Below are 23,933 nucleotides of genomic sequence, written 5' to 3' on the forward strand. Positions count from 1 at the left end.
TCTCACTAGGGGTAAGATAGATACCGCCTACAGGAAAATTAAAGAGACCTTTGGAGAAAGGAGAAACACTTGTATGAATATCAAGAGCTCAGATGGAAACCCAGTTCTAAGCAAAGAAGGGAAAGCAGAAAGATGGAAGGAGTATATAGAGGGTCTATACAAGGGCGATGTACTTGAGGACAATATTATGGAAATGGAAGAGGATGTAGATGAAGATGAAATGGGAGATACGATACTGCGTGAAGAGTTTGACAGAGCACTGAAAGACCTGAGTCGAAACAAGGCCCCCGGAGTAGACAATATTCCATTGGAACTACTGACGGCCGTGGGAGAGCCAGTCCTGACAAAACTCTACCATCTGGTGAGCAAGATGTATGAAACAGGCGAAATACCCTCAGACTTCAAGAAGAATATAATAATTCCAATCCCAAAGAAAGCAGGTGTTTACAGATGTGAAAATTACCGAACTATCAGTTTAATAAGTCACAGCTGCAAAATACTAACACGAATTCTTTACAGACGAATGGAAAAACTAGTAGAAGCCAACCTCGGGGAAGATCAGTTTGGATTCCGTAGAAACACTGGAACACGTGAGGCAATACTGACCTTACGACTAATCTTAGAAGAAAGATTAAGGAAAGGCAAACCTACGTTTCTAGCATTTGTAGACTTAGAGAAAGCTTTTGACAATGTTGACTGGAATACTCTCTTTCAAATTCTAAAGGTGGCAGGGGTAAAATACAGGAAGCGAAAGGCTATTTAAAATTTGTACAGAAACCAGATGGCAGTTATAAGAGTCGAGGGACATGAAAGGGAAGCAGTTGTTGGGAAGGGAGTAAGACAGGGTTGTAGCCTCTCCCCGATGTTGTTCAATCTGTATATTGAGCAAGCAGTAAAGGAAACAAAAGAAAAATTCGGAGTAGGTATTAAAATTCATGGAGAAGAAATAAAAACTTTGAGGTTCGCCGATGACATTGTAATTCTGTCAGAGACAGCAAAGGACTTGGAAGAGCAGTTGAATGGAATGGACAGTGTCTTGAAAGGAGGATATAAGGTGAACATCAACAAAAGCAAAACAAGGATAATGGAATGTAGTCTAATTAAGTCGGGTGATGCTGGGGGAATTAGATTAGGAAATGAGGCACTTAAAGTAGTAAAGGAGTTTTGCTATTTGGGGAGCAAAATAACTGATGATGGTCGAAGTAGAGAGGATATAAAATGTAGGCTGGCAATGGCAAGGAAAGTGTTTCTGAAGAAGAGAAATTTGTTAACATCCTGTATTGATTTAAGTGTCAGGAAGTCATTTCTGAAAGTATTCGTATGGAGTGTAGCCATGTATGGAAGTGAAACATGGACGATAAATAGTTTGGACAAGAAGAGAATAGAAGCTTTCGAAATGTGGTGCTACAGAAGAATGCTGAAGATTAGATGGGTAGATCACATAACTAATGAGGAAGTATTGAATAGGATTGGGGAGAAGAGAAGTTTGTGGCACAACTTGACCAGAAGAAGGGATCGGTTGGTAGGACATGTTCTGAGGCATCAAGGGATCACCAATTTAGTATTGGAGGGCAGCGTGGAGGGTAAAAATCGTAGAGGGGGACCAAGAGATGAATACACTAAGCAGATTCAGAAGGATGTAGGTTGCAGTAGGTACTGGGAGATGAAAAAGCTTGCACAGGATAGAGTAGCATGGAGAGCTGCATCAAACCAGTCTCAGGACTGAAGACCACAACAACAACATGGCTTCTTAATAGAACAGCACACAATTTTCTAGGTGTTCGTCGCTCTTAAAAAGACCAGTAGAATAGTATAGCGGTAGTTAATGTTGACGTTGAAACTTCCCATAAAAATCAGCCGGCTGCTGTGACCGAGCGGTTCTAATCGCTTCAGTCCGGAACCGCGCTGCTGCTACGGTCGCAGGTTCGAATCCTGCCTTGGGCACGGATGCGTGTGATGTCCTTAGGTTAGTTAGGTTTAAGTAGTTCTAAGTCTAGGTGACTGATGACCTCAGATGTTAAGTCCCATAGTGCTTAAAGCCATCTGAACCATTTGATAAAAATCAGGTACTGGTGTATAAACATTACCAAGTGAGACACTCGTAGCACGCTCTGCAGTCCTTTCGGACCTTTTGACTGTTTAATTTTCTCCATAAAAAATGCTAAGCAACAGTATGGGAATTGTGAGTCCTCCTTGATGCAAAACACTTTCTGTTATTTGTTTACTTATTTATTCCCCAAACTAGTTTCAACGACAAATACAGCCATCATCACTGGTTTCTTTAAATCTAAAACACTGTAACGCATTATTACATTTGTAGTGTTTATTTTTTCAATATAGTTTTCTGTGGATACTTTCTTACTAACTTATTTATTGTACTTTATATCATTGGTTTAAGAATTCTTGTAGCTGTTTGCAACTTATTTTCTGTGTTTTTTCTGTCGCCGTTTTTCTCGGCATACATGTCATCAGCAGCTGCGTGAGCGGCTGTTAGTAAACAAGTACTAAAAGGTGACCTTACTTATGTCAGCAGTATACTACTGTGATTACGGTTGTGTTGTGGATACAGTTTTGATGTGTCCCAGGTTGTTACTTAATTTGTCGGGTACTCACGTTCCTTGGACGGCGTGCAGCTACTTTTATACGCAGAAAGGCAAACTATGAAAACTATAGCGGGAGTTCTGACGACTCCTGCTTCTTATTTATGTCTCTGTGTATGATTAGGAAGTGGTTCTTTTACGTGCGTGTGCACACGTAAACACGACTACGGACACACACGTGAAATGTTGCGTTGCCAACAGAGAAACAGAAACAGTGGAGTAGGTAAGTCAGGGGAGATCAGCGACTCCGAACGTGGACTATTCACCGGACGTCTCCTGAATCCAGAATCCATCAGGGACATTTCAAGCCTTCTAAAGTTGCCCATTTTCGACTGTTGGTGATGTGAGTGTGAAGTGGAAACGAGAAGGAACGACCACAGCTAAACAAAGACTATGCTGGCCTCACGTTCTGACGGACAGGGATCTTCAAGCATTGCGGAGAGTGGGTGTAAGAAATCGCATGAAATCAACAGGAGAATCACTTTTGAGTCACAGAGTGCTACCACTAGTCCACCTGGCACAATGAGACGGTCTAAGAGCTCCTCACAACCCAAACATTTTACCTGTCGGTACTAAATGACGCTCGAGGATGTGTAAAGAGCAACGTGACTGGATAGTAAAATACAGGAAACGAGTGATGTGGGGGGACGAATCACTCTGTACTCTGTGTCAGTACGGTGGAAAGGTCTGGGTTTAGCGAACGCGTACAGAACGTTACTTGCCATCATGTTTAATGCCAACAGCGAATTATGTGGGAGATGGTGTTACGGTATGGGATGTTTGTCGTGGTAAGGCACAGTTCCTTTATTGCGCTTAGGAAAATACTACAAGCAGAAGGACATGAACACACTTTTGTAGCGCTGTGTATTACGTACAATAGAGGAACACATCGGAGACGATCATTGCTTGTATCGACTTGACAATGTACCCTGTCATAAAGCAGCACCTGGTTGGCAATGGTTTGTGGGCAATAACATTCTTGAAATAGACTGGCCTGTCAGAGTTCCCACCTGAGCCCAATGGAACATCTTTTGAGTGTTAGAACTTCGATTTCGCTCCAGTTCCCAACATCTAACATCACTACTTTCTCCGGTTTCGGCCCTCGAGGAATAATGTGTAGGCATTCCTCCACAGACACTCAGACACCTCACTAAAACGTAGTCAGCAGAGTTCAAGCTGTCGTGAAGGCGAGGGAGAGACAGACCCCATACTAATGCCCGCTAATAAGTGTCTGGACTCCTTCGATCAGATAGTGAAGTTCCAGTTGCAACCACCGTAGCTGATGTCGTGTCTTTGTCACCTGAAGTAGGATGAAGAGGAATTACGTGTAATTCCAGTAGCGTACACTTATCTAATTCCTGCCTACAACGACGGAGCCTGGTACGAGAGCGCCACGCAATAGGCGATTCCAGCCGCCTCGACTTACAATTTTAGCTCATTTCTCTGGTACTTCAGCGACAAGTTTCATCGCCAACATTAACGAGCGCTGTATCACTGTTCTCGTCTTCCTAAGAGCTTTCGAAAGCCGTTAAGAAGTATGTCGTTCCATTTGAAAAAAAAAAAGGAAAAAGAAAAACACCATACTTTCATAAACGTCTCGACAGATGCGAGAGTTAGCTGGATTAAATTTACAGTTAAGTTACGTGACCCTCTGGGTGCTATTATATTTCGAAAACGTCATTTGCAAATCTTGTACGGTTCATGAAATAAAAGAGCTGCAAGTCTTAGGTGGTTCATTCTGCTTGTACGTTTCAAAGTAGACATAGTATAGGAGAAAGACTTGTCTATTCTTTTGTATGTTTATCGTATGCAGCATTAATAACTCAGCCAGTAAGTTCGGTCCTTTAGCATGTTCCTGTAGCTCTTGAATCAATCTTGTGAGGACGTGGTTCTGTTGTCTTTCAATTGGTTTCCGAAAATGATGAACTGAGGAATTACTGTTGTTCTCAAAATGTTGTTAGTGTACACTTGACGTTGTGAATTAGATGTATAATAGGAAAATACATGTTTTTCTGTAATAGCAATAGCTGTGGAATACAAATGTAACAACGAAACAAACATGCCAAATTTAAACAGACGCAAAATCCCCAAGATTGGCGATCCTTTACAGAAGCTCAAAACTTAGCGCGGAGCTCAATGCAAGACACCTATAAAAGTTTCCACAATGAAACTTTGTCTCGAAACCTGGCAGAAAATCCAAAGAGATTCTGGTCGTATGTGAAGTATGTTAGCGGAAAGAAAACAATCAATGCCTTCTCTGCGCGATAACAATGGAGATATTATCGAAGATAGTGCTGCCAAAGCAGATTTACTAAACACAGCCTTCCGAAATGCCTTCACAAAAGAAAACGAAGTAAATATTCCAGAATTCAAATCGAGAACAGCTGCCAACATGAGTAACGTAAAAGTAAATATCCTCGGAGTAGTGAAGCAACTCAAATCACTTAATAAAAGCAAGTCTTCTGGTCCAGACTGTATACGAATTAGGTTCCTTTCGGAGTATGCTGATGCATTAACTCCATACTTAACAACCATATACAACCGTTCACTCGACGAAAGATCCGTACCCAAAGACTGGAAAGTTGCACAGGTCACACCAATATTCAAGAAAGGTAGTAGGAGCAACCCACTAAATTACAGGTCCATATCGTTAACGTCGATATGCAGCAGGATTTTAGAACATATATTGTGTTCGAACATTATTAATTACCTCGAAGGAAACGGTCTATTGACACACAGTCAACATGGGTTTAGAAAACATCGTTCCTGTGAAACACAACTAGCTCTTTATTCACATGAATTGCTGAGTGCTATTGACAAGGGATTTCAGATCGATTCCGTATTTCTGGATTTCCGGAAGGCTTTTGACACTGTACCACACAAGCGGCTCGTAGTAAAATTTCGTGCTTATGGAATATCGTCTCAGTTATGTGACTGGATTTGCTATTTCCTGTCAGAGACGTCACAGATCGTAGTAATTGACGGAAAGCCATCGAGTAAAACAGAAGTGATTTCAGGCCCTTTGCTGTTCCTTATCTATATAAACGATTTGGGAGACAATATGAGCAGCCGTCTTCGGTTGTTTGCAGATGACGCTGTCGTTTATCGACTAATATAGTCATCAGAAGATCAAAACAAATAGCAAAACGATTCAGAAGAGGTATCTGAATGGTGCGAAAAGTGGCAGTTGACCCTAAATAACGAAACGTGTGAGGTCATCCACATGAGGAGCAAAAGGGACTCGTTAAAAAAATGGTTCAAATGGCTCTGAGCACTATGAGACTTAACATCTATGATCATCAGTCCCCTAGAACTTAGAAATACTTAAACCTAACTAACCTAAGGACGTCACACAACACCCAGTCACCACGAGGCAGAGAAGAACTCGTTAAACTTCGCTAAATCAGTCTAATCAAAAAGCCGTAAATTCAACTAAATACCTAGGTACTACAATTACGAACAACGTAAATTGGAAAGAACACATAAAAATGTTGTGGGGAAGGCTAACCAAAGACTGCGTTTTATTGGCAGGACACTTAGAAAATGTAACAGACCTACTAAGGAGACTGCCTACACTACGCTTGTCTTTTAGAATACTGCTCCACGGTGTGGGATCCTTACAACGGTAGGACTGACGGAGTACATCGAAAAAGTTCAAAGAAAGGCAGCACGTTTTGTATTATCGCGAAATGTGGGAGAGAGTGTCACAGAAGTGATACAGGATTTGGGCTGGAAGTCATTAAAAGAAAGGCGTTTTTAGTTGCGACGGAATCTTCTCACGCAATTCCAATCACCAACTTTCTACTCAGAATGCGAAAATATTTTGTTGACACCAACCTACGTAAGGAGGAACGATCACCACGATAAAATAAGGGAAATCAGAGCTCGTACGGAAAGATATAGGTGTTCATTCACTCCGCGCGCTATACGAGATTGGAATAATACAGAATTGTGAAGGTGGTTCGATGAACCCTCTGCCAGGCACTTAAATGTGATCAGAGTATCCATATATATGTAGATGTAGATATGTTATTTTTATAGGGTTCCGAATCTCAACTGCTAAAAACGGTACGCTTATAGGATTACTTTGTTGTCCGTCTCTCGCCGGCCTAGTGGCCGAGCGGTTCTAGGCGTTACAGTCTGGAGCCGCGCGACCGCTGCGGTCGCAGGTTCGAATCCTGCATCGGGCATGGATGTGTGTGATGTCCTTAGGTTAGTTAGGTTTAAGTAGTTCTAAGTTCTAGGGGACTGATGACCTCAGAAGTTAAGTCCCATAGTGCTCAGAGCCATTTGAACCCTTTTTGTCCGTCTATCCGTCTGTTAAAGCTTCTTTTTCTCGGGGATGGATAGAGGTATACAGTCGAAATTTATGTCAAATACTAGTCATTCCCTTGACGGCGTCCAAAATGTAAGCTTCTAAGCCGATTCAATGGAAAGTCACGGCCATTTATGTCACATATTTTGATACTGGCATACTCACTCATTAAAAACTGTAGTGTACTCACCGTCGACCTAGAATCATGAAATTTGGCAAGAAGAAAGATTCCACAGTGTAAGTGAAGGAAAAAAATTAGAAAATTGCTAATTTGTGATTATGTCAGAAGATGTACGGTCCCTTAGCGGCGTGAAAAATTTAACATTATAAGTCAATGCAGTCAAAAGATACGACCGTCTGTGCCAGATATTTTGATACTCACAAATTCATTCATCAGTACCTACAGATGAACTGGCACATACATTATTAAGTTTTTGCAGAACCTTCAGAGCCCTACTCAGACTTTTCCGGTTTTTTTCTTTTATCGGCACGCTAATGACGTTGTAGCTAAATTAGTATCCTAACTACAAGAGTGAACTTTGTGTGGGTACCCCCGGTGCAGCGACGTGGGTAGGCTATGAATGGTTTGGGTATTTCGAACAAATGCAACGGGAAATTACGCCAGATTTCCCCGTCCACTTAGTGCGTACGTGTAAACTACACAGTTCAGCGGGTTGCTGTGTGCGACTGGCACTGTTGGGGAAATACAGCTCGGGCAAGTTCGCTTCATTTCGTATTCACAGAGTCTGAATGTGTAAACTTTCCGTAGAGCCAGCCCGTATGAATATTGCCTATGAAGCTGCGACGGCATGTCTTTTTGTCTCAGTATGTCTGCAAACACAAATTACATGCCTCATTTCCAAAGCGGAAATCTGGTGATGCAACTCCTGGAAAAATAGCTTGCAGTTTCCTGTTACTTTGGTAGCGGAGACTCCTCTTGGTAACTGTTGTTTTCCTTGTAATATATGAGAGTAATACATTACTACGAGGGTTACTTTTTCTTTTTAAAAAATCGCACCACAATGAAATTATCCAAATGGGGCAGAATTTGGTAAATGTGATTTACAGGTACAGACTAACGGATAATTACAATTTCAGAAAAAAAGGGTGATTTATTCGTGAGCTTTACATATTGAGCAAGTCAATAACGCGTTGGTATACATCTGCCTCTTATGCAAAAAGTTATTCGCCTTGGAATTGATTGATAAAGGTGTAGGATGTCCTCCTGAGGGATATCGTGAGAAATTCTGTCCAGCAGACGCGTTAGTCAGAATCCCGAGTTGGTTGGAGGACCCAGCCATAATACGCCAAACGTTCTCAGTTGGGCGGAGATGGTAGGGTTTGGCAAGCACGAAGACAAGAAAGAGAAACTCTCGCCGTGTGCTGACGGCCGTTATCTTGCCGAAATGTGAGCCCAGGATGGCTTGCTATGAAGGACAACAAAACAGGGCGTTTAATATCTTCGACGTACCGATGTGTTTTATGGGTGCCGCGGATGACAACCAAAGGCGTCCTACTATGAAAAGAAATGGCAACCCAGACCATCACTCCTGGCTGCCGCACTATACGATGAGCGACAGTCAGGTTGGTACCCCACTACTATCTGGGACGTCACTAGAGACGTGTTCGCTGGTAACCGGGGCATAGTTCGAAGTGACACTCACCACTGCAGACAATTCAACTCCAGTCAATGAGATTCCAGACTGAATGTGCCCGATACCACTGTAAACGGGCTTGCTGGTGTACAGAGGTCAACGGCTTTCGGCGCAAGGAGTGCAATGAGCTCGTCTACCTTTCTATGAGCCGCCTACTAGTGATTCTTGTGGTCTTTGAAGTCCAGTTGCACGACGGATCGGTGATAATGATGAACCCAGGGCTCTGAGTGCCTTTTTAACGGTTGCTCAGTCCTCTCGCCCTGTCGTCTCTCTAGGTTGACTGCTTCTTTATTGACACTTGGTTCGGCCATGATTCACCCATCCCTGCCAACATCGTCGAATAGCGGCATCATTCCTGTTAAAATGCCGAAGCATTTGCCCGTTACTCCAAACGGCTTCTTTGAGTCCAGCTACACTCCCTCTATCAAATGCTGACATCTGCGTATACTGTTCACGCGCGTCTGCGTGGCGTGGTTACTGTGCAGCTGAGTACACGGAATGAAATTCGCAAAGACCTCACGCTCCCGTTTACTATCGTTGCCAGGTGAGCGGATGTATGAATGAGTTGTGACCAATTTACATAACTCCTTCGTGTTGCGTTCTTTTATGTCTTAAAGTGAATTAGCGTAGTATTATAAGGTTTCGGCAGCTGATATTTACAAGGAAGTGAATGGCAGACGGGGTTAAGCAGTAAGATGATCTACAGGCAGTTGGTGTTTCTGTATGACTAAACACTACAAAGTAAATATTCAGAAATTCGATATCAGGTGATGGCAGCCGACTGAAATTAGGAAACAGTGAAGTTTAGAAAATAAAATTTCTGCGATCTTGACTGGATGAAAAAGAAAATGAAAAAAAGCTAAAACTGTCGAAGGTTTCCTTTCGATAAACAAATCATAGGAAGGTCGGAGTTTTTCTTTATCAATTTTTGCATTACTCCACGCATAATGAGGATTGATTCTCTGGTACTTTATCCTTTTCTGAATTCAAAATTACCTCAGAGTAGCTCTTCAGTCGTTCTTTTTCTTCTGTATACTATTCTGATCAGCAGCTCACAAATGTAATATGTAAGAGACGCTGTGACTGGACTCAGTCAATATACAATGCTGAAACAATCTTACGAAACAGTGTAATATGCGTTCAAGTTTGTTAAAACATCAAATCACGGCCGGCCTTGGTGGCCGAGCGGTTCTAGGCGCTTCATTCTGGAACCACGAGGCTGCTGAGATCGCAGGTTCGAATCCTGCCTCGGGCATGGATGTGTGTGATGTCCTTAAGTTAGTTCGGTTTAAGTAGTTCTAAGTCTAGGGAACTGACGACCACAGATGTTAAGTCCCATAGTGATTAGAGTCATTTGAACCAATCAAATCACGGCGGTGAAAGTATGAAATAACTAATTAATGTTTTTCATAATATTCTCCATTTTAGTGAAATTACTGTCACAAGTCCATAGCCAACAATATTTCACGAAACAATATTTCTTCCGCTGAACTTTATTCCTTTGTCCATTTAGTCACAACTGGTTTCAAGGCTGAGGCCTTACTATTAAGCACTCATTCCCGGGGAAGCTGGGCGTAAGTTGTCATCTTACACCTGACACAGGCAGGAGTGAGACACACGGCGGCGACAACGTGTTTCTAGCGTCATCTAGCATGAGAGCTTTGTAGTGAGGCTTCACACTTGACATAGTCATTTCCAGAAGCATTTCGTATTCTGTGCCCCAGCCTCAAAATGATTCAAATAGCATCGACACTAAAGTTATGCATATGGCGCCATGGATCCGCACATACCCAAATACGACAGTGACGCTATTTTGAACTGGGTCCCAGTGCGAGGCGGGAACATTGTCGAGATTCAGTCACTTCCCACCCTTCCTTGGCTGCCGCTTGCTCGTCTGCTAAGTACCGGGGAATCACTGGAACTGATTCCCTCATGAAAACCTGGTTCCCTCATGCCACCCTGCTACGGATTGTATTTCTTCTGAATTGTGGACTTAGCTCCTCAGCTTGGTGTTTGGTCGCACAGGCAAGCTTAATTTGGCCATTCGTTTCTTTAATTGTATGTCGCCTCGTGTGCATTTAAAACTGTGGTGAAGTAAATGGACACAGAACAGAACGTCAACAATAACATAGAAAAAAATCAGTACATGTTTCAGAAAAAATGAATACGTTCTAAGTTGCTGTTATACGCCATCCCCATAAGGTTCCTGTTTCTCGTGAATAAAATAAAATAATGGGCATTATTTTCTTTAGTGGATTTTTTAAACCAGCTCCACGTTCCGTTGGTATTTCTGCCGTGACGGTCGTGGCACCACTGAAATCATCTTGAATTTCCCGGAGACGCCGCCGAACGAGGCCACTGGACGATACAGAGGTGGCTGTGACTGTCGTTGTTGCCATAGCTGATCTTGTGCAAAAGATTGCTTGGTGCCACGAAATGCATCATTGAAGCAATGTTGTTATTGTGGAGTTTGTCTTTTAAATCCTGCTAATTTTGTCCACCACCGCAGGTGAGCGGTGAGCACTGCTGATTGCTGAGCGCAGGACCGGGGTTCTAATTTCGATACTGCCACGGATTCGTCCACAGCGGAAGAGCTGGAACGAGGTGCGCTCAGCCTCGAGACACCAGCTGAGGAGCTGCCTGAACGAGTGGTAGCGGCACCAGCTCTGCCAAGCCAGCAACAGCCAGGAGTGTGGTGTGCCGGAATCCACCCACTCCTTCCCGCTCCCACAGGACGCCATTCGCTGACGGATGACACGGCGGTCTGTCGAACCCGACTGGTCCCTCTACGGCCAGAACGGTGGTGCATATATTATGTTAATTTTGGAATTTTAAAAATGTTTTGAGTCATAGTTTATCATTGTTAAATTTAATTTGTGGTTGGCTTAGGGTTAGTTAGTTAGATATGTTCAAATGTTGAATTGTCAGCATCCATAGAGTTTAATGTTCAATAATTTAAAGATTATTGTAGAATGTATTCCAGGCAATCGGCTCTGTTCTCTCACTTCTCTTCTGCGTGATATCAGCGTTGACAACAGGTGGCGGTAAAATTAGCTTTTGCCGAGCTGTAATATCCCCTGCAGATCCAGTATGTCAAGTCTGAAATACTCGTAAGTCAAGAAAGAAACAATATGTCTTGTGCTGGGAGGAAGCGTTTACGAAAGGAATGCTTGGCGGTTTCGTTCGAGTGTAGTCTCACAAATGTGAGAGGTTGGATAAATTGTTTCTAAGTAAAACTTTACACAGACAGCGTAAATACTGAGACAGGGCTCGGCTGCGGAAGCCTTGGAGATATTTTGTGGCAATCAAGTCATTATTAACAGCCAAACTTCTTGGTAGATTAAAACTGTGTGCCGGATGGCGACTCAAACTCGGGACCTTTGCCTTTCGTGGGTAAGTGCTCTACTATCTGAGCCACCCAACCACGACTCACAACCCGTCTCCGCAGCTTTAATTCCGCCACTACCTCGTCTCCTACCTTCCAAATTTCACAGAAACTCTCCTGCGAATGCCTCTGTGAAGTATGGAAGGTAGGAGACGAGGTACTGGCGGAATTAGAGCTGCGGAGACGGGTTGTGAGTCGTGCTTGGGTGGCTCAGTTGGCCCCACCGAACTGATCCATCCTGACGTCACTTACGTCTGTTACTCGTCACAACGCCACGGTATGGGTTAAGGGCATGGCATTGTCATACTTTTTTGGTGAGAGCGTTGCAGGGTTGTCATTTTTTGGCATTATTTAACGAGCAACTACACTGTTTTATGGCGCAAAGCATAGTATGGTTCGCTCTTTGCGAATTACTTGGGGTCGTTGTTTACGCGCTCTCCACGCCATTGGGGTGTACCGTGTGAGAAGATATTGAGATATATTAGTACATGATGGACTTATGAGAGACATCAACGGTAATTATAGGGTGTTTCACCCTCACTGACCGAGAAGACGACTTGGACATCCCACCGTCTGCCTGCTGTGGATACCCTCGAAAGAAGATAAAAAAGATAAAAAAAACTACAAATAAAAGCATAACAAAAAATGAAAAACAAATAAAATATACTACAAGCATATTACTCCTTCCTTTATCCTTTTCTTTTTTAACAAAACATTCAGAGGCGTATTTAATTTTTGTTAATGGGCGGAGCCAGAAGTGGTGGGAATCAACCGCCCCAGTTAGCTTTTAGGGTGAAAGTGGCGGTGGCACTAGCTTTGGTGTTGTTTTTGGGTTACGTAAATTTTTGGGGGTAGTGTGGGTGATAGTGGCTGACGCCTGAAGTGGAAGAGATCTAACAAAGAAAAATAAAAAAATAGAACAAAAAAGTATGTGAAAATAGTAGAGCAAAAAAAAAAAAAAAAAGGTTCAACTGGCTCTAAGCACTATGGGACTAAACATCTGAGGTCATCAGTCCCCTAGAACTTAGAACTACTTAAAGCTAACTAACCTAAGGACATCACACACATCCATGCTCGAGGCAGAATTCGAACCTGCGATCGTAGCGGTTTCGCGGTTCCAAACTGAAGCGCCTAGAAGCGCTCGGCCCCAACGGCTGGCGGCTAGTAGAGCACTTGCCCGTGAAAGGCAAAGGTCCCTAGTTCGAGTCTCGGTGCGGCAAACAGTTTCAATCTGCCAGGCAGTTGCATATCAGTGCACACTCCGCTGCAGAGTGTAAATTTCATTCTGTATTCTTAACAATCGTTCGTACGGCGAAATAGAACAAATAGCTCCAGGTCTACGGGCTCATCAGAGTAGCATCGAAAGCGTGGTCAGACCTCTTCGAACTTCAAGTTAAAGCGAAAACGCGACCCTTTATAACAACGTTATAGTATCATTTTGTTCTTTATATTCGTTAAAAGATATTTTAAACAATTTCACTTCGGTTGTTGTTGACATGTATCTCGCTCATTCTCTCCTTGTGGGGCACCACAGTCGTTGAGTGCAATACGTAAAAACTGAATACTTGTGAACGACAGTCGAGGTGGAATACTTTAAAATGTCTCTTAACGGCATAGTACGTGCTTTATGCTCACCTTAAGATCTGAGTTGTCAGTGCTTCGGTGTAAAGTTCGCGCGTATATTCTGGAGTCTACAAGTGACGCAGTAGCGTGTCGCTAAATAACGTCAGCGGTCTTGTCACGAAATGCAGGTGCGATCGGGAGCAACCGTTAGCTACAGAATGAGGCGTTACAGGCAGGCGTGGCTCAACGCGCGCTGGTTTGAGAGGAGAAACGGCACGAGCGAGCGTGTCTGCCGCAGGCGAGCGTGCCTGCCGTCGACTTCACATTGGCCTGCAGAGTATACAGGGGCGGGCGGACAAAAATACGGAAACACCAATAACACAACACACTACCGTGCCTGATACGGTGTAAGAACACCTTTAGCATTCAAAACAACTCCCAGCCGTCTCGGAACGAATGAATACAAGCCCCGTATCCTTTCAGCAAGAATGTCATACCATTCTGCCTACAAAATAGTGGCAAGTCCAGATAACGATGATGTAGGTCGACAGCCGTCATGCACTCTTCTCTTCAAAACAGACCAAAAAGACTCAACGGTACTGAAATCCGGCAAATGTGTTGGGCAGGGGAGTGAGGGGGATGCGTTAATTCATCTTCGTGATCACAAAACCAGCGCTGGACGATGAAAATTTGGAACATAGCATCATCACTGGGAAACAAACATTGTACCATAGGATAGGTCAGGTCGGTCAAATTGTCACATAATCCTTGGCAGTAGCACGAGCTTGCAGAGCACATGAAATACCACAACATAACTGCTCAAATCATCATTAACTTCTCGCCATGTTTCACCCCTGGGATGTGAACTACCCCAGGCGTTGGGAACAGTGTAAAATAAGACTCATCCGATCAATCGACACCCATCCAGTCCTCCACAAAATATGTAATAGGTGTACCGATAGACATATATGGAGGATTCGGTAACTTATCGTATTCTTTATTCTTTAAAAGACCAAGAGACGCGGGCTGCCCAAGAATGTTATACTACTGACTACTGTATTACCGCAAAGACCGATATGTGACGCTGTCAAGTCCCACCATCTACAGTTACCAAACGTGTTACGAAAGGATACCATCAGGGCTCTGTTTGAGTTCCCGAAATCTGCGACGACAGCTTAGAATCACCACTCGATAGATTACAAAGTAGTCAGGCATCGTTAGGGGTGGTTGAATACGACGATCATTTGTTACTTTAAGTGCACGCCAACAGTTAAAATACGCTACAAAATAAATGTGGCAAACTGGTTGGAATCTTCGATGAGTGGTGCTCACAGGTGCGATTCAAGAGAGGTCCACAAAGATCGACAAATATGTTTTTAACTGAAGACTTATTAGATGACTTGTCAGAGATTCTGCGATTAAAATAAATCAGGAAATAAATCAGGAGATGATCCGAAGGCCGGTCGGAGTGGCCGTGCGGTTCTAGGCGCTGCAGTCTGGAGCCGAGCGACCGCTACGGTCGCAGGTTCGAATCCTGTCTCGGGCATGGATGTGTGTGATGTCCTTAGGTTAGTTAGGTTTAATTAGTTCTAAGTTCTAGGTGACTGATGACCTCAGAAGTTAAGTCGCATAGTGCTCAGAGCCATAAGCCGAAGGCATGTAGTCAACCGCTATTTGGGTGTACATATGGACCAACAATGGACGTTCAATATCTACAGAGAATTTTCAACAAGAAAAGGGATTTGTGTAATGAATAATACTATTAATATAGGACAAAGGAGGTTTCGTTTGCTCCTGCATGTAATATTTGACAGTACAATGAGTCTATATTGAATGCAGTAGTTCAAATGGTTCAAATGGCTCTGAGCACTATGGGACTCAACTGCTGAGGTCATTAGTCCCCTAGAACTTCGAACTAGTTAAACCTAACTAACCTAAGGACATCACAAACATCCATGCCCGAGGCAGGATTCGAACCTGCGACCGTAGCGGTCTTCCGGTTCCAGACTGCAGCGCCTTTAACCGCACGGCCACTTCGGCCGGCAATGCAGTAGTGGGCTATGGCACCAGTGTTTGGGTGCACAGGCTGCAGCTGGTCAAACGTGCCCCTGCAGTAAGAAAGTACAGCGAGGACCTGTGCTACAATGCTGTGAAGCCTTCAGCACCACCTCTACAGACATCCTAACTACTGGTACATTAATGGGCGTATGTGTCCTGCTCCTACAAATAAGAAAGAAGGCTGTCATCGATCGTCTGAAAAACAAACAATAGGAAAAAAAATACTCTGAATTCTCAAAGAATCGCAACAGATCCAAACGGTAAGAAAGCATTTAATATTTTCCGGATGGTAACAGAGATGGAATTTCTCAGGCACAGGAGGGAGTACATTTCAATTTCCTACTGGTGTAAATTCAAGGCATCAGATGACACATTTTGAAATAAATAAGGCAACATAACTGATTAGAACTATTACAAAGGCAAAGGCCAGCTGTGACTGTGGCGCCGGCCGGAGTGGCCGAGTGGTTCTAGGCGCTACAGTCTGGAGCCGCACTACCGCTACGGTCGCAGGTTCGAATCCTGCCTCGGGCATGGATGTGTGTGATGTCCTTAGGTTAGTTAGGTTTAGGTAGTTCTAAGTTCTAAGGGACTGATGACCTCAGAAGTTATGTCCCATAGTGCTCAGAGCCATTTTTTTGTGACTGTGGCGAAATCGTCACACCAGATCATGTCTGATGGGACGTAGATGAAGGTAGAACAAGGACTGCTAGACAGGCTTTACTGGTTTGAACTATTTGTGACGTAATTACAGCAAAAAAATATTTTGATTCCTTAAATCTTGCAGCTGATGCTGTCTCAGAATAAGCAAGGTCTAACTATAGCCAACAGACACCACAATGGAGACGATTAAGGCCTGCATACGATCCTAGGTAAGGCGAACGAATCCCGACAGTTCTACCATTACATGGACCTATAACGGAATGAGTGATGTGAGGAGGTCATAAGCGTACCCAAGAAGACCGAGACGAATCAGTGAAATGTATATGACACGCTCTGATCCGACCCCATGCTGTCTGGAGGCAGCGAAATATTGCTCGACCCAACAGGATGGCCGATCTGGTACGGAACGTAGAGAGAAACGAGGTTCATTTCAATAGTACTAAATTGTGTGTACATGTGTCCATGTCAGACTAGATCATTTATAATCATAGTAGAAATATTGACATATTATTATTAGTATTGGTAATAGTAATATAATTTTCAGTGGCTTGCAGTAAGTATACAGAGATTAATTTTCTTGCATGGAAAAGACTAGCGTGGCGAGCTGCATCAAATCAGTCTTTGGGCTGAAGACCACAATAACAACAACAACAACAATACACGATTTCTTAAATCACTGGCAACGCTGGGCTGGTACGATTGCCAACACCAAAGCAAATTTCCTCCTCCACTTTTTATAGAGACCCTTGCGTGGTCTAATGGTCACCGTTGTTTGCTACTAATATGGACTCTGGGGTTCGAATTCCTGCGACCATCTCAAATTTTTCAGTGATGGGAAGATGTGGAAAGGGGACCATAGAGCCTCATGAGGACAAGTTAAGAGGTACTTGGGTACTTGAATAAATTAGCGGCGAATCTGACAGCCAAGCTACCGAAGTGGAGTCGGGCAGAAATGCTTACACTAGCCTGGGAGCTACAAGATTTGAATCTAGCACGTCATTGCACATTCACTGATTTCGTCTCCATCGAGTCACTCATTTCTTAATTCATTTTACATCTACCCCCTGAGACAGGGTAAGCTATGGTCCTCCATTGGTTCCATTTCCCCTTCGCTTCTGTTGCCACATACCGCATCGCAGAATCGTTGGTAGTTATGTTCGGGCATCATAAGGGGAAATATGTCACGTCACCCTAACAGTCGACGTGGCAGCCCTCAATAAGCACCAGATTCGTGTTCTTGGTCCATCTGCACCAAACTGAGTTGCCACTACATGTTGATTGATATCTTCGATCGAATAAGCTGATAGTTATTCACTGTTAATCCAATTTACTCAATTTTGGTAACTCTTTTGCGATACTGCAATTTCGAACATACTAAATGCGTTATTTTAAGCGAGAAAAACGCGGAAAGAGTAAAAATGAAGTTTAATGACAACACTGCAAAAGACAAAGGCCGCGCGAAATGCCCGCGCTATTAGAGGCTCCATGTCACGGAGTGCGCGGCCCCTCCTGCCGGAGGTTCGAGTCCTTCCTCGGGCATGGGCGCGTGTGTTGTTGTTCATCAGTTTAGTACGTCGTGGTTGCAAAACACCAACACGAATTATCTATGGAAGAATTGAAAGACTGATGGAAGCTGACCTGAGGAAAGATCAGTTTGTAATCCCGCTGGAATCGAGGAACATGCACGGCAAAATTGGCCATATGATGCATCTTAGAATATATGTTAAAGAAATAATTTGTAGAATTAGAAATTTTTTGATATGTTGACTAGAATATGCTATTTCTAAATTTGAGATTATCGGGGATAGACTACATAAAAAGTAAGGTTATCTAGAAGTTTACAGAAGCCAGACTGCAGTTAGAAGAGATAAAATATTTGGCCATTCAAATGAAGAAAACAAGACTTTAGTTGAGAAGTGAGTGAGACAGGATTGTTGCCCAACGTCTATGTTAATCAAACTGTGCATAGAGTTAGGAGTAAAGGAAATTAAGGAAAAATTTCAAAAAGGAATTAAAATTCAGGGACGAGCAGTAATACTTTAACATTTGTTGGTGACAATGTAGTTATGGTAGAGACAACAAAGAATTTGAAGATGAGAACTGATCTAATTCCTAACAGATTTAATTATATTTATTTATATCTGTTTCATGTTTTAAAATGTTATTTGACGTCTCGCATTTTTCTGTCCTTTAGTTTAGCATCTCATATAGTGTATTTTGCTGTGTGAAAATAATAAGTAATTGATTATTATGATACTAAATAGTTACAGTAACGATAATGTGTAAGCAAATGCTTAAAATGAAACCTTTTTTGCAACATGCATATAGAATGAACGAAATTGCTTCGCGTAATATACACAACGAAGAAGACAACATAAAACAAAATTCAGCAGTATTTTAAATTGTCGCGGGTGATCTTCTAAATATCCTGATTAGTATCAGGCGTATTTCAAAACGATAGTAAGCCTTGGTGAAGAGAACTGATTACATACTAGCGACTGCAGCTTGATTGTATTGTTTCTCAAGTGGAGATTGACATCATAATCATTCAACAGAACTAGATATGAAAATCTTCTGACAAGGCTCTTCAAACATGGAAAGCCGTATACGTTCCAGGATAGTACCTGTGCCATCGAGCCCCTTGTCATAGGAATATGTTCACTGAACACATCTTGAGGCATCGAGTAAATTTTAGTTGGGCAATGGAAGGAGATGTGGAGGTCAGAATTGTGGAGGAAGACGAAAGTATGGCAATAGTTAGCAGGCTCAAACGGATCTAGCTTGCAGTAGTTATGCAGAGATGAGGGGCCTGCACGGGATAGACTAGCATAAAGAACTGCATTACAGCCATTTTGGGACTGAAGACCGCGGCAGCATTAGAAAGTCTAGAAGTAAAAAGAGGAATTCGTTGAGGGCTTGCGTTAACAAGTGGCGGCCCACGGGCTCCGCAATGAGGATTGGCACGCGTGCTGACGTGCTGACCGGATTCAGCAGCGCTGCGACCCTGGCACGGTGACGCGAGGACGCGCGGCTCAGCGCGTTGCGAAAGCGCAGGCGAACGGCTGACTGCTGTGCTGTCCGTCCTAGGTACATACACACTGACGGCAATTACAATTTGCAACAGCAGGACGAATAGCAAATAAGGAAACATTACTAACTACGCGCAAATACGAGAGTGTGTTGAAAAGTAGTGTCTCCGAATTTTTATGTTTCACTCTTAAAGCTTTTGTAAATAAAGCATACATTATTAACATTCTGCATCTTCAGTCTTCTATCTGAATATTTATTTCTCAACGTAAAGTCATCCTGGCGACGGACACGTTTCACCCAACGAAAGACCAATTTGTTGTTACCGTCCCTGTGGAATGTTTGACTTTGTTGAAGGTGCCTCAACCTCTCTTTTGCTTGCAACGCTTCATCACTATTAAACTGAAGTCCTAGAAGATGGTCTTTCTGGGAACAGACGAAAATAGGATGAGGCCAAGTCGGGACTACACTGATGAGCCAAAACATTATGACCACCTGCTTGATAGCTTGTTTGTCCATCTTTGGAACAAGACACTTTCTCCGTATCAGAGATCCGACGGGTTTTTGGTAGATTTGTGGAGGTATGTGGCATCAGATGTCTAAACACAAGTCAATTAATTCGCGTGTATAACGGGCTGCTGATTTGCGTACGCGGTGATGATGCCCGATAGCAGCCCAGATAGCTTTCATAGGATTTACATCAGTTCATCGAGACATCAAGGTGAGTTCTGTATAATGCTCCTCAAACCACTGTTGCACTGTTCTGGCTTCGAGATACGGACAGTTCACTGCTGAAAGATGACATCGCCGTCGGGAAGACATCAGACATAAAGAGATGTAGGTGGTCCGCAACAGTATGCGTGTCTTCAGTTACTACCACAGATCCCGTAAAAGCACAGAAAGATCTCTCCCATATCATAATACTGCTTCCACCAGCCTGCGTCCGTCGCGCGCAGCACGTTTCGAGCCGCCGTTCACCTCGATAACGGCGTCTGTGGAGACGACCATACACGTAGTGTAGCAAAAATGTGATTCATCCAAATAGCCGACGCGTTTCCATTGATCGACGGTCGAATCCCTATGGTCGTGGGCCCGCTACAATCGTAACTGACGATCTCGTTGGATCAAAATGTGAACACATAGGGATAGTCCGTTGCGGAGCCCCACATTGAACAGTGCATGACGAAAAGTGTGCTACGAAACACTTGTGCTCTTTCGGCAGAGATGCCACAGATCACCATCTTACCTACTGTACAGAGGAGCCAACTCTCCGAACCTCACGTTCTGTGAAGAGTTGTGGACGTTCAACCACTTATTGCCTAGTGGTTGTTTCACTGTCCCTCTACCTCCTTCCGTAGATGCTCGCAACAGTAGCACGTGAACATTCAATCATCTTCGCCGTTTTCGAGATACTCGTTCACAGCTCCTGTGTAATAATAATTTGCCCTTCGCAAATTTACTTATCTCAATGGACTTTCCCATTTGCAGCCCACACCTTTCCGAGGGTGACCCCTCGGCCGTGTCTACTCCCCTGACATACTTTTGTTACGGCGTCAACTGCTTGCAACGCCACCATGTGGCATCCGTCGTCACAGTCGGCAGCGGTCGTAATGTTTAGGTTTATCGGTGTTTATGCAAGGTGATCAATGACAGCGAACTCAAGGTGTCGGATTGTTGCAGATGTCGCAGCGCTCGTGTGTGGTGTGGCTCAGTCTTGTTGAAAGAGAGGGTGTTCCACGTGTCGACGAAATCATCGAATTCGAAACTCGATTACAGCACGCTATCTCTTACGCACCGACAGAGTTACGTTACAAACGGCCATTTTACATGATACAATTAGGAGCCCCCCATCGGCAGAAGGATGCAAACATGTAGACGTTAATTCTTTAAGAATTTTCACAAAAAAATTTCGTGGCATTACTTTTCAGCTCGCCCTAGTAAAGTCGACCGTCTGATCTTCCGGCGGTCCGCCCGTGAAGCAGCTAAGTCTAGAGATGGCCATTTGAGATGTTGGAAACCCGTAACTGAAAAGATTGTGGTTCTGTCGCAAAATAAAAAAAAATTAATTACACTCAAGTCACTGACACGTAACACAAAACGATATTAACCCAATCTTGTTTTACAAAACGGTGTGGATGATTCCCAATCCTAGATAACGTGCTGTTTTACAAATCTAACCACATATCCCGTAGCAGGGAAATTTTTTTTATCAACCGTAGGTGCGGAATTGGATCTGAATCTGTTCGAAAGTGTAGAAACACTGCAGCCACCAAATTTCCTCTGAACACGGTTTTTGCGTATTGTGCTGGCAGAGTAGGCTGGAGATCGGATCAGGTATTCTGAGGAGCTGTTGTGTCTCACAGTACTTCCAACCGGTCTTTGATAAATGTAAACAACAGAAGAACATGAATCAGCAATGAGAGTAAGTTTAAAATCAAGGTTATCGTGTAATTATGTAAGCCGAATACATTGAGAAAAACTCGAAGCAGAATACTATTTTTAAAATAATTTACATATTGCCAAACGCAAGTGACCTTATAAATGTTTGTATAATAATTTACTTCCTCGATATCGTTTAATAATTACAGTATTCACATTACCAGTTTCGGTTACTGGTTGCCATCTTCAAAGGTGGGTAACCCACTAACAGTTTCACCATGACATACAACAATTCTTTTTATGCTCTTTGAACATCATGAGGTCGTATGAACTACGTCTATGAATTGTACGTACTTAGTTACTTAATTAGCTACTTTTATGTTCCATGAATATTTGCACGATAAACTGTAATGATGTGGAACTAGTCATTTTACATTCAAATCACAAATTAATTTGTAAATATGGCTACATGCTGAGCGTTTATAAGTTTTTAAAAAGGTTATTATTAAGTATGGAAAGGTGAGGTCGTAATTCCTGCCCGCCACAGTTTACACGTTACTATAACAGAAATTATTCAACGGAATAGGAGGACCCGTGGAGGAGAAACTCTTTCAGTTTGTTATATATATACTCCACTGTACCTTCTGAACTGCAGTGAATTATTTACAACAAACTTCATGGAGCAATAAATACACAGTGAAGCAGTAGTCAGAACGCCCAGCTTCTTAAACAGATGTCTGCAAAATGAGTGTGGGTGAGCACCACACGATATTCTCACACCACGTTTCTGAGCAATGTAGACTTTCCTTCTTAAAGATGAGTACCCCAGAACATTATTCATATGACACTATTGACTAAAAATATGCAAAATATGTCAACTTACTGATTAGACTCTCCCCAAGATTTGCAGTGATTCTAAGTGAAAATGTGGCTGAAATAAGTTGTTTTAGGAGGTCCAAATGCTCTTCGCAATTTAAATTCTCATCAATATAAACACCTAAGTATTCTACCCTATTCCCTCACCATGTGGTACAGTTGTCATTGTCGTAGTACAACTAGGTATGTAGAACTGAATACACTGCGTCTTTTTTTAAAATTTAGGATGAGACCATTCATAGAAAACCAGTCAATAATAGTTTTAAGAACCTTCTTCTGTTACTGTGTGTATACGTGGATTGACTAAAATGCTAGTGCCATCTGCAAAAAAACGTAATTTAGGTTGTCGTACAATAGACGATACATCTTTTACGTACGTGAGGAACGAGGATCGAAGATTGAGCCTTGGAGGAGCCCCATACCTTATTTCTCCCCAGTCAGAATAATGGCCGTGGACTACATTTGTCGAAATACTAAGTAAAACTTTCTGCGTTCTTTTGATTAGATGTCACGTTATCCACTGGTTGGCTGTACCAACTATCCCATAAAAATCTTCAAATTATCAAGGAGAATATTGTGATTCACAGTCAAATGCATTCGGCAGGTCGCAGAAAACAGCAACCATCACTTTTTTGTCATTTAACGCTTATAAAATTTGACGAATGAGCATGAAAAGTGCATTCTCAGTAGAGCAACTCTTTTAAAATAGAAACTGTGATTTATTGTTGTTCGGGTGAGACACTATTCTAAAATAAATCACCTTCTCGAAAATTTTGTGAAATGATGTCAGTTGTGAAAAAGGTCGATAGTTATAGGCATTTGTATTGTCCCCTTTCTTAAAGAGCGAGTTTAACAACGATATATTTGAGATGCATTAGATATTTCGGATAAGACAAGGCTTATTATACACTGAGATGAAAAAAATTCACGGGATAGCGATATACAAATACGCAGACAATGGTAGTATCGCGTACACAAAGTATAAAAAGACAATGCATTGGCGGGGATGTTATTTGTACTCAGGTGATACACGTGGAAAGGTTTCCGATGAGATTATGATCACACGACGGGTATTAACAGACCTTCAACTTGGAATGGTTGTTGGTGCTAGACGCCCACGACATTGGGGTTAGCGGATTCGATACTGCAAGATCAAGCAATTGAATATTCCGAGATCCATAGTGTGCTGAAAATACCAAATTTCAGGAATTATCTCTCACCACAGTGGCTGACGTCCTTCAGTTACCGACTGGGAGCAGCGGTTTTTGGGTAGAATTGTCATCACTAACAGACAAACAACACTCCATGTCTCGTCGAGTTGCTGCACTGTGTCGGGCAAAAGGAGGTGCGATACGATATTAGGAGACATTCAGTGACTTTTGTAAACTAAGTGTATTGCAATAAATCTTTAGTAC

General features: G+C 42.8%; 1 long non-coding RNA gene across 1 annotated transcript in view; it reads right to left on the reverse strand.

Moving 5' to 3' along the window:
• LOC124777928 overlaps positions 1–23,933 on the reverse strand; it is a 273,328-nt gene that overhangs the window by 38,426 nt on the left and 210,969 nt on the right. The window lies entirely within an intron of this gene.

The sequence above is a fragment of the Schistocerca piceifrons genome, chromosome 2, assembly GCF_021461385.2.
Source record: "Schistocerca piceifrons isolate TAMUIC-IGC-003096 chromosome 2, iqSchPice1.1, whole genome shotgun sequence".
Taxonomy (NCBI): Eukaryota; Metazoa; Arthropoda; class Insecta; order Orthoptera; family Acrididae; genus Schistocerca; species Schistocerca piceifrons.